Source organism: Oreochromis aureus, linkage group 22 (assembly GCF_013358895.1).
Source record: "Oreochromis aureus strain Israel breed Guangdong linkage group 22, ZZ_aureus, whole genome shotgun sequence".
In the NCBI taxonomy this organism is placed as follows: Eukaryota; Metazoa; Chordata; class Actinopteri; order Cichliformes; family Cichlidae; genus Oreochromis; species Oreochromis aureus.
The window spans coordinates 12042342-12052929 of record NC_052962.1 but is presented as its reverse complement, the minus strand read 5'-3'; the positions used below and the strand labels follow the sequence as shown (position 1 = coordinate 12052929).

General features: G+C 44.8%; 1 long non-coding RNA gene across 1 annotated transcript; it reads right to left on the bottom strand.

Annotated features, from left to right (window-relative positions):
• Positions 1–1750: 1750 nt before the first annotated feature.
• On the bottom strand, positions 1751–10381 carry LOC120435692. Its single transcript, XR_005609842.1, has 3 exons — positions 10245–10381; positions 7324–7454; positions 1751–1829 (listed from the first exon to the last, which is right to left on the bottom strand). It is a non-coding gene; the product is annotated as an uncharacterized LOC120435692 (long non-coding RNA).
• Positions 10382–10588: the final 207 nt, after the last annotated feature.

Below are 10588 nucleotides of genomic sequence, written 5' to 3'. Positions count from 1 at the left end.
TTGTTTGATATTAGTGTGTGGCGGAGGTGTGGTCCCTGGTTCGGCTCCAGGGGAGGAGTGGTGCAGTGAGCTCAACGGGTTGGTGCTGGGGAGGCAGGTGGGATCACAGCTGATGGCGTTTGGACTGATGACAGTCTTCTTTCCGTTTTTTTAGTGAGGCGGGAGAGGAGAGGAGGTGTGCTTAAAAAAGCTGAGACCGGCGCTGACCAGACTGTGAACTGTCACACAAAAAGTCACAAATAAACATCTCTCTGCATCAATCTGTGTGTGTGTGGAGTGCATTATACATAGTTCTTTTCTGAATTGACTGAAAATGACCAATTATGGCTACAGCATCCTGAAAGCGGGGCTTAGTTTTAGAGTTGTTTTATATACTTCTTTCCATCAACCACATTTGTGCATAGCTATTCATGCAGATGTCTAAAAAAAGGTGTGCTATGTATTTTGTGCGTAATTTTCAAGTAGATCAATGCATCTCTTGAAACGGGGAAACGAGATGAATGCACCATAATGATGGATGCAGATTAATAAGAAGGAGGTAAAACCGATGTGCCATATATTCATCACATTTTATAATATTAAGTTTCACATGTGTAGGGGCTTATGTGATTCAGTCAGTTTGCACTGAAGCTCAAGAGCGCTGGCAGCACAGTAAGCCCTTTCCTTGGGCTTATCACACGAAACCATAAATGTCCAGATGTCCCGTCATAAATGAAGTTTATTTACGTCACTGAAACTTTCAGATCGTGAGGCAGGGTACAACCTGGACAGGTCAAAAATGCAAATATAAAGGCCCTAAAATAGAGCCCTGTGGGATCCCATTACTGTTTGATTCCTATCTAATATGAATGGAACTAATAAGGAGTATTGGCAGCTCTGACATTTTGCTTACAACTTATAATTGGGACAACAAAAAAAATCCTGACAAATGTTCTCAGAAATATTTTTGACAACTTTATTTAACCTCCTAGGACCTGGCGTCCACATATGTGGACATCACATTTTGGGTTATTTAGACTAAAATACTCAATTTTGCTCTACAAGGGCCTGATATCCACTAACGAGGACATTATACCACTACTGTTCTATCAAACTTTTAAACGAATATCCTCATATGTGGCTCTCATTTTTCTTAGAAACAAAAATCAGGTTAAAAAAAAAATCTTATAATTCTTCGTTTTTACATTCATCAGGTCCCAATATTCCCAAATATCAAAAAGAAATTAAAAATGCATGCCATGGAAGAGTTCGGGTCTAAGGAGGTTAATTTCCCTTCATTTTTTGACTATTTGTTCTCCAAGAAGCTAAAACTACAGATAATTTATAGTCACATTTTTTTTCACATTTTTTGGAAGATTTATTCATTTACTTTAAAATAATGGCATTTCAACTGCATTCTTTGTTGTATTTGCTCAGATATTATAGTGTGTAATTTACAACACAGGCAATTTCAGTTTCTTTCTGACTCAAGTGAGAAGTAGTTTTTACAAAAGACAAACAAGTAACAACATGAACGAATGTAAGAGACTACAGCAACAACAAAACTAGAATATTAGCTGACAAATACACGCACAATGAGATGTGAGGGGTGATGGTGAGACCCTGGTGTTGGGAAGTAGCCGGTCCCTGGACTGTGGCGGCCTGATTCACAACACCAGCTGTCCCGCCCCACCGTGTCCGTGTCAGCAGATGGCGCTCTGATGAGTAAAGTTTTTTTTTTCTCCAGTGGGAAGCAGAGAGGCAGTTCCACCTCATTGCATCCTCCCTGGGTGCACAGAGTCAGCTATGCCTCTTCTTCTCTCTCCTAATCTTCGCTACATCTGTGGCAGCTGTGAAAAAAGAAAAAAAGAAAGAAGAAGATGCAAATTAGAATCCGAGGAAACCAGGCGAGCAGAGAGAGAGACGCCGAGACACAAGGGAACTTTCTCTGGGTTCCTCTTGTTGGGTTATCGTAAATCCAGACGTGAGCGAGATTCTGGGAGTCTCTGCCCCACCTCTCTACACCTGCCAGACATTAGACCACCCACAACCCCCCGCTTTAGCTCTCCACAGCTCCGAAAACATCCTCTATGCAAATTTTATAATCACGCCACAGCGATGAAGTGCGTGTGTGTACGTACAGTGAAGAGGGGATATAAGCTTTTACTTAGCATATGAAATGAGTTGGGATTAGAGTGAGATAAAGAGCAGAGTGAAGAGCGGAGGGAGTATTACGAGCGGAGGGAGTGTTACGAGAGAGGTCACTCATAATTTTGCTTCTATGAAGCACTTTAAATCTTCCTGACTGCTCTCACAGGCTTTGGAACAGCACGCCGGGCTCGACTCAGTGATAAAGAACACCAGCGGTTTTACCCGTTATTGTGCACTTCAAATTAAAATGGTGGTGAATATCAGCATGATAAAAGAACATTAATGAGAGAGGAGGAATCACCTATCCACCCAGTGATCCCAAACCAGCGAGTCTGATTCCTCCAAAGTGTTAAACGTTTTCACTTTTCCAGCTGATGCTAATTTGTTCTGAAACAGACCCATTAAAGTAAGTCTGCAATGAACTGTCATGTTTAATATAAATTAACCTTCCAATTATTTTCTTAATTAAACCATTAACAGTTTAGGAAACGGTGTAAACGTCACACAAATACCTACAATTAAGGTCGAAAATGAAGTGCTGTCTGGACTTTTTTTCCCCCCCTTGATTAATAAACATCATTGTTTCACTCCTGGATCGCCCAGGCTGCTGCAGCTTATTTGATCTCTGCCTTAATTTGCTGACTTGGGAAAACTAACTTTCATATCCTGAATACTGTGCTCATAACAGCTTCCTGTGGGGGCTTATTTGGTGTAAAGCTGAGATGGAGAAGTAAAAGAAAAATAAAGCACTGCCTCTCATTCATCAGTTAAATGTTGCGACACATGGGAGGCTAAGCTAAAATCCAATTTCCTCAAGAGGGCAATAAGAAATATATGTACGCTTTCCTTCAAGTCTGCATCTTCAAATGACTATACTGACAGAGAAAGCAGCGTACGAGGAGTGTGTTCCCTTTGTGCACTCTCTCTGCTTTCCTGTGTGTGTGTTGGTGCACAGCAGTTGTTCTTCGTCTCGCACTTGTTTCCTCGTGTGCTGCTGCTGCTGTCCACTGAGAAATACCTCTCTGGAGGAAAAGTATGGGTTTATTTGTCATGAATAATTTGAGACATTACACAGTACAGTGGCCCCTTCTGCAGATAATTCAAGCATATACACATCAATGTAAAATAAAAAAAATACCACAAACATCAAGCTTTAACTACATTTTATATTTTTAACAAAAAATAGGAAGTGCATTCGTTTTTTTGCAGTTAGAGGCTGGATGCATGATTAGCCAGGAAGGCTGCAATTAAAGCTGATTTATTAAAAACACTTCAAATGGTGCTTGGAGAATACATCCTGAGGAGTTGTACACAACAACAAAAAACCAATCAAAACAGAATATTTCAGTATTTTTAAGTTGTTTAAGGGAAGTACGTCTACATTTAGACGCTCCCTGTGTCACATTTTCTCCATTTTGTCACCGAGCCGTAATGCCGGGCATTGGATCGGAGGGCTCGGAAAGACGGGGATCTATTTTTTTGTCTTTCGCTGGACCGGTGTGAAGCTGACGGGAACGCGAGCAGCAGCTGAATTCCTTTAAATAGCTCTGCCTGCTTCATCATATGGTTGCTATGGCAGCCAGCCCCTCGTTTCAAGATAACGTCCACATGCTAGGAGAGAGAGGGACCCCCCCCTCCACCACCACCACCACCCCTCCTCCTCACTTCCCCACCTCCACCTGAGCACTATGGATCTACACAGCTGCTTGGCAGACAAAAAAAAAAAGCCATTTAACAGCATATACGAATAACGCTTTGTGTGTTCGCCGAATGAGAAATAATCAATATTTGCGCTATACATGTGAGTGAGTTCTCAGAGGGTGATTCAGGAGAAGTGCTTATTGAAGAAAATTGAGTGTTTAAGGCTTGTAAGAGAGGGAGGAAAAAAATTTTAAGGAGGCAGAGAGAAAGAGTATGATGCAAAAATGAGGAGATCAAAAGTGAAACAGATGAGTGAACAGCTGGTACAAGAAATGGGGTGATGCTGCGAGAAATGGAGGGTGAAAAAAGAGGCTGAATGATCTGTGACATTTGTGCGAGAACGCAGGAACCGAAAGATAAGGCGGCGTAATGGCAGATCTTTTCAAATGCGTCTCTTTCTTCTCTTTCAACCGCTGCTTTCTCCATCTCTTCCTCTGATTTCTGCCGCTGCCGGCCCTCCTCCTTTGTCTGCTCCTGCCTCTTCAGTTTTTTGTTTTTTTTACCTTTCGCTCGCAATTAGTCATATGTTTAGCTAAGGGTCAAACAGGATGCTGCACGGTGCAGGATTGTAGGCAGCTGCTGTGGTGTGCGACTGGAACTACGTGGATGAAGCGGACTTTGTCCTTAGTGTCTCCCTAAGCACTTTCACAAAACTACTGCGAAGCTTAAACATGTGAAATCAATTACAGAGACCGAGAGTGGAAATCTGCTGGTTTCACAAAGCCAGGTTTAAAGAGTGATTCTTTATTTATATCAGGATCTGAGATAAACAGAAACAAAACTGTCAAACTAGCTTATTTTTGGTAATTAAGTAAGTATGTGGTGGGTATTAAAGAAGAAAGAGACACATTTTGGTGTAAAAAAGTTAAATGTATCTGAATTTAACATTTAGCCCTGCATTTCATTTTAGATGGGCCCTTCGTAAAAAAAAGAAGCTTAGAAATAACAATTAACTGAAAAAAAACTGTGAGATTGATTGAAAAACCTCTTTTCAGGAGATGTGAGGCTTTAAATCTTAGGACTTAAAGGGCTTTGTTGTTCTTCGGCACCTAAAAATAATCAAAAATTTGGAAAATGTGCTCAGATGAATGAACATTAACCAAGCAGCTAAAGACAGACATAATTTTTTAAAATCTAAAGAGCAGTGATATTTTGAAGCTACCACAGCATAAATGATGACTACATCTAAAGCTTTGACAGAATGGTTTCAGCAGTCCTCACACGCGTGCTCATATTTTCATGTAAAAGGGAGACAAATTAGGAAAGGTTGGCTGTGAATAAAGTCTGCATGCAGAAAAAGAAAAACAGCAAGTCTCCAGAAGACGAGGGGAGAAGTCAAAAAGGAGTCGATAAAGAAGGCACCCTCAATTTCCTCTTAAAACACACAGGCGGGCTGATTGCATTTGAGAGCGCTGGGCGCGTCTCAGCATCTCCTAATGCGTCTGTAAATTGAGTTGGAAAATGACGATGTCTGTTGTCTTGGGAAGGAAGCCAGGGAGGCAAAAAGCTTTGCTGTGGAGAACATCCTCCCCTCTCTGCATTTTAGACCCACATTATTAACCGCAATGTCCACTTCTGTCAAACTCTCCTCCTCTTTATTTATTTATTTCTTTTAGCAAATCATCACACGCTGGGGAAAACAAAAAAAAAACGGTCACAATGCTGATTTCTTTAGTTTCCCGTTTTGTTCCTCTTTATCTTTAAATCAGATGATAAATGTCTGCGTTAATGGAGCCGAGCGGTCCGCTGTATGGCGGCACATCTTATATATTATCTCTAGAAAGGTACTGAAAGGCTGCGAGGTGTTATTGCGAGTATAAATAGACGTGACTCTGTGTTTTGTGTGTCTGTTATTAAGGAGCTGTGGTGGTCAGCTCTGAGAGCAGCAGCGATAAAGATGCTGGCTGAGCATTTGCCAAGCATCCATTTCCTTTTTACTCAGGTCTGAAAGGCCCTCTGCCAAACACAGGTACACACACACACACACACACACACACACACACACACACACACAAACTCATGTCCTCATATTCCCTTTTAGTCCAAAGTGAGCATCCATATCATTCCATTCAAACACTTTAAGAAAACAAGATTATGTCTTTACTTTGGCCTCTTTAACTTTACCTCTTTTATGGCCCGATTTTTAAATTGTCCTTAGGTTAGCACCAAAAACCAGAAGCTCTTTTAAGTGAGTCTCTACTTGTACTGCTCTGTAACAGCACGTATAATTATCAGACATTATGACGGATAAAATATCGCAGGATGTGCGTTCGTCTCATTTAGAAAACAACACAGTGTGTTTACGGTTATCTGGTCCCCGTTAAGAGTAGAAGGTAATTTCAGAGATCATATTCGACGTTTTCTTAAATTCTTCTATTTTTTTTGTTTTTTTTAAAGTCAAGCTGCTTTTTTTTTCTCCCCCTGGAGCCTCTATTGTATTTATAGGCATTAAGCTAATGGCTTCTTTGTATTGATATTACAGTAGTTGGCAGCGAGAGAGTAGGGGAGACAATTATACACTCAATCAATAGCAGATAGCCGAGGTATCTCACGTTCACACGCATACTCTCTTTCTGTCACACACACCTATACATACACATCCACAGACACACCCCATCACCAGGCCCGTCTCGTGTGAACGTACAGCTGCGCGTTACTCGTCTCCGTCTTTCCTCGCCGCTATTCAACAGGACGTTGTGTCCATGCCATCGCTTGACAAATGCATTGGAAGCAGCGGCAGAGATCTGAATGTGTATGACCGACCTTTGGCGTGCACGCACACACCGTTGCTCTCTCTTACACATGAGCACACAAGCCGCACACCCACACAGTCGCGATAAGGCCTGAGCGCTGGTAGTCATTTAGTTCAGCTTTGTCTTTTTAGAGCGTCTCCCTGATGAACTGCAGAAAATGCGAGCACTTGCAGTATTAGAATTATTAGCAAAACGGCACAGCTTTAACTTAATCCAGTGATGCTTATAATCTGTGTGTGTGTGTGTGTGTGTGTGTGTGTGTGTGTGTAGGCTAATAAGAGCAGAAAAAAGTGGGTATGTAAATGAAAGAATGCTGCTTATCTCTGTACAAAAGCGTGTGCGACTACATGTGTGCGTGTGTGCGTACTTAAGCAGGCAGCCACCTCTGGAAGCTGCTCTTTCTTAGATAATGTATCGAGCTGCTGTCTGAAGAGAACTGATGAGGAAAATGAACTCTGTGCTCTTTGTGTAAACGCATGAAGAGATCTGAGGATGTCAACAAACAAAATGGCCGTCAGTAAACCCCCACCCCCCTTAAGATGACAACGATATGCCGCTTTCCGTCGCTCGGATTGTGTCTGCGAGGAGCAGCCTTTGTGTTTTATTACCGGCTCTTTGTTCGTTCACCCGCTTCGGTTTTTCTTCCATATTATCTGATTGTCTGGCCTTTGGGTTTAAGTGCAGATCTATAGGTTTACGATATGATTTTGGCACAGAGGCGTGCCAAAGGAGCACTAACCCTGATGACTCCTGCGAGTTGCCAGTTCTGCGCAGGGCTGGCTTGGCTGTTTGGGCGGATGGATGGGTGGGTGGGTAGCTGGACGTGGTGCTGGCCGTGCATTTGGGTCCTGGGCTGGCCAAGGCAGAGAGCTGTAAAGAAACAACAAGGTCAGCTCTTCGGCAGAACACATTCAGCACCTTAATGGCGATCTTTTGATAACGCAGACGTTTTGAAGATGGCCGTCGTCAAGCCGAAAGCCAAAAAAATAAAAATAAAAAAAACGGAGAGGTTGAGTCTTCTTCTCAAAGCTAAACGTCTGCGCTTTTTTCCCGAAGCCAGGAAACATAATCATCAACTGTTACAGTAAGACGGTTTGACATAATGGCTCCTACAGTCTAGGTATACTGAGGTGGGTAATTATGGATTAGCAGAGCTCTCCGGCGAGCGGAGACTTCCCCTGACACAAAGCAAACGAGAAAAAAAAAGCAAACGCAGGATTACGCTCATATAGACTTAGCACACACATCCACACATTTATATACAATCAGGCATACAGACAGACAAATACACACGCGCAGCTATACACGCCTCAAACCTACACACTCTTGTCGGCCATCACAGACGGCATGCCGGCTCGGCAGCCATTTTGCAGGACTGTTCTGGAATCTTCAATTAGGGCAATTGTTGCTTGCGCCGTCATTTTGCAGCGTTACAGCCGTCACACGAGCAAACCACGCTGGGCCACTTACCTCATATTATTCAAAAAATATAAGAGGACGCCTTAATTGTGGGTCTTCGACGTCTTTTTTGAAGTGTGTGTGTCTGTGTGGGGGGCCTCTCTGTGGAAACCCACGACACGTATGATGGCTGGCGTGTCAGTTGAGTGTGCAGCCGTGTGTGAACTCCACATGGCGTGGATGTATGTACGCTGCATGGCTCGCTGTAAACGTACATTACGGTGTTGGGTGTGTGTGTGTGTGTGTGTGGGGAGGGGGCACGCCCTACAGCTTGTCAGTGCTCACATATGGAGGATGAGGAGGAGGAGGAGGGGGAATGAGTGTGTGCATATGAGCTCGGAGAAAAGAGGAAATGGAAGGGTGAGAAATGGAATAAATTGAAAGGAGGGAGAGAGAAGAAAAGGACACTGAAAGAGAAACGTACAGCTCGTTCTTGTCACCACCATTTTCCCTCACAGACTGTGCAGTTTGGACACCGACAGCTTCATTTTTTGGGGAGGATGTGGATGACTCAGATCTTACGATGTATAGAATAGCACCGAATGACAGCCCACACCTGTCATGCAATTAAAAAATCCCCATCTGTTTAAGTTCGAGGCATACATAGTGCCTTGTCTTTAGAATACGGGTCTATACATGTGTGACCCGTGCACTCGTGTGTCACGGGTCTGAGCCCGGTTCTTCCACCCTCGTAGACCCTCCAGAACCTAACTTTCTTGTCTCGCCCACACTGCGCGAACCACCACAAACCTGATGTGGGAAAAAGATGGAATAGTCTCTTCTTACATAAGAGATATTTTTGTCCAAAGTAAACGGGTCTTTCGGAATGCAAAAATCTTCGTTAATTTAAGTGTCCAACTGTCTGATACAGCACCCCCCTTTTAAAATAAAAGCCCATAAAATGCTAATCGAGAGGACTATAAACTTCCCCAGACTGCGCTGCCTCCACAAAGATCTGCAGTCACATGGGCAGGATTTAACAAAGGCCACCTAAGGATATGAGAACATCTATTACAGTAGCTGACACAAAGAGGGGATTGATAATTTAGTGTCATATGGACGGGGTTGAACCAGTTCACAGCCTTGTTAGAGGGAGGCTCTGCTGCTGGTGCCGCTGCTGCTGCAAGACGGCGGAGGGTTAGGGCGGGATGACGACCGGCTGTCAGATGGGACGGGTTGAACGAGGGTGTCAGAGAGGACCACGCACACAGCGGCGCAATGCGATGCACATGTGTGATCTTCGGGAGGCGAACGACACCATACGGGGCGAGCTCATACGTGACGCTCACGCGTTACAGTTTGCACGCGTTTATGGAGCGCATACCATTCAACGTACGGACCCAACCCGCATCACCCCCACCCACCCACGACACGAGACTGCACATATGATCCAACGCCCCTTTGTCTGGGATCATCGGTCAGTAACGGCCGGAGGATTGGCACATTTATGTTCCTCATCTCTGTCTCTGCTCTATTTTTTTTTCCTGGCTGCTCGAACTCTGTCACATGCACGCATGCAGTCATGTGAACGGCAGATAACCCTCTGTCCCCCCCCCCCCCCCCCCAGCCCGGACACACAGATTTTAACCCCGTTCTGTACGTCTATTACACATTACAGTAGTGTCATGACCGCCAACCACCCTCCCTCCCCCTTCCTCTCAGCCTCCGTGTCCTCAGAGCGCACCCCCACCCCCACCGACCGGCTGATCATCTGCTGTGACCGTGTCCTCCTATCACCGTGAGTCAGGAGTGTTCGACGAGGATGGGGTGGGAGGTGGTGGTGGTGGGCATCCTATTTGACTTCTTTTTTTTTTTGTGGCTTTTTCTGATCACATATGATTGCTGACAGGGAGAACTTTCCCACCCATTGGCGGCGGTGTGAGCGGTGGTGCTACAGCGCCAGACAGAGGGGACCCTTTGTCTCCCACCACCACAGGGAGGGATGGCGTACGTACGCACACACACATATACGCATATACTGTACATTCTGGCATGGCTACAAACACACACACACACAAATCCACACACTCCACTCAGCTCCACTATTGTGTTAACAGCATCCCAAAAAGTGACACATCCCAGAGCACATGAGCAGCTGAATACCTGTGCATGTAATTCTGCCAATTCAACACATTCCTGCATGTGCAGTCACTTCATGTGTACAGCATGTGTATCAAAGTGTGTGTGTGTCCTCAGACTCACCTGGCGGCACCCCCCGGAGTTGGTTGTCGTGGTAATGCAGCTTCATCTGGGGTTGCAGAGCTGTGACACCTGATGTCCCTCCTCCTCCTCCCTTTCACTCTCTCTCTCGCTGCTGTAGCATGGGATCAGCAGCTACACCCTAGCACTGACAGAAGAGGGGGAGACAGAGAGGAGGGGGTTCTTATCGAGCCGCTGGTGGATCGTACCACCAGCCGCACCGAGCCGAGGGGACGTAAGTGGCCAGAGCTGACAGGGAGGGCCGGGCCGACTGCCTCCAAACCTCCCTGCTGTCTGCTCCGAGATGGTCTCTCCCCGCTCTGATTGGACGACGTGCTTCCTCCTTC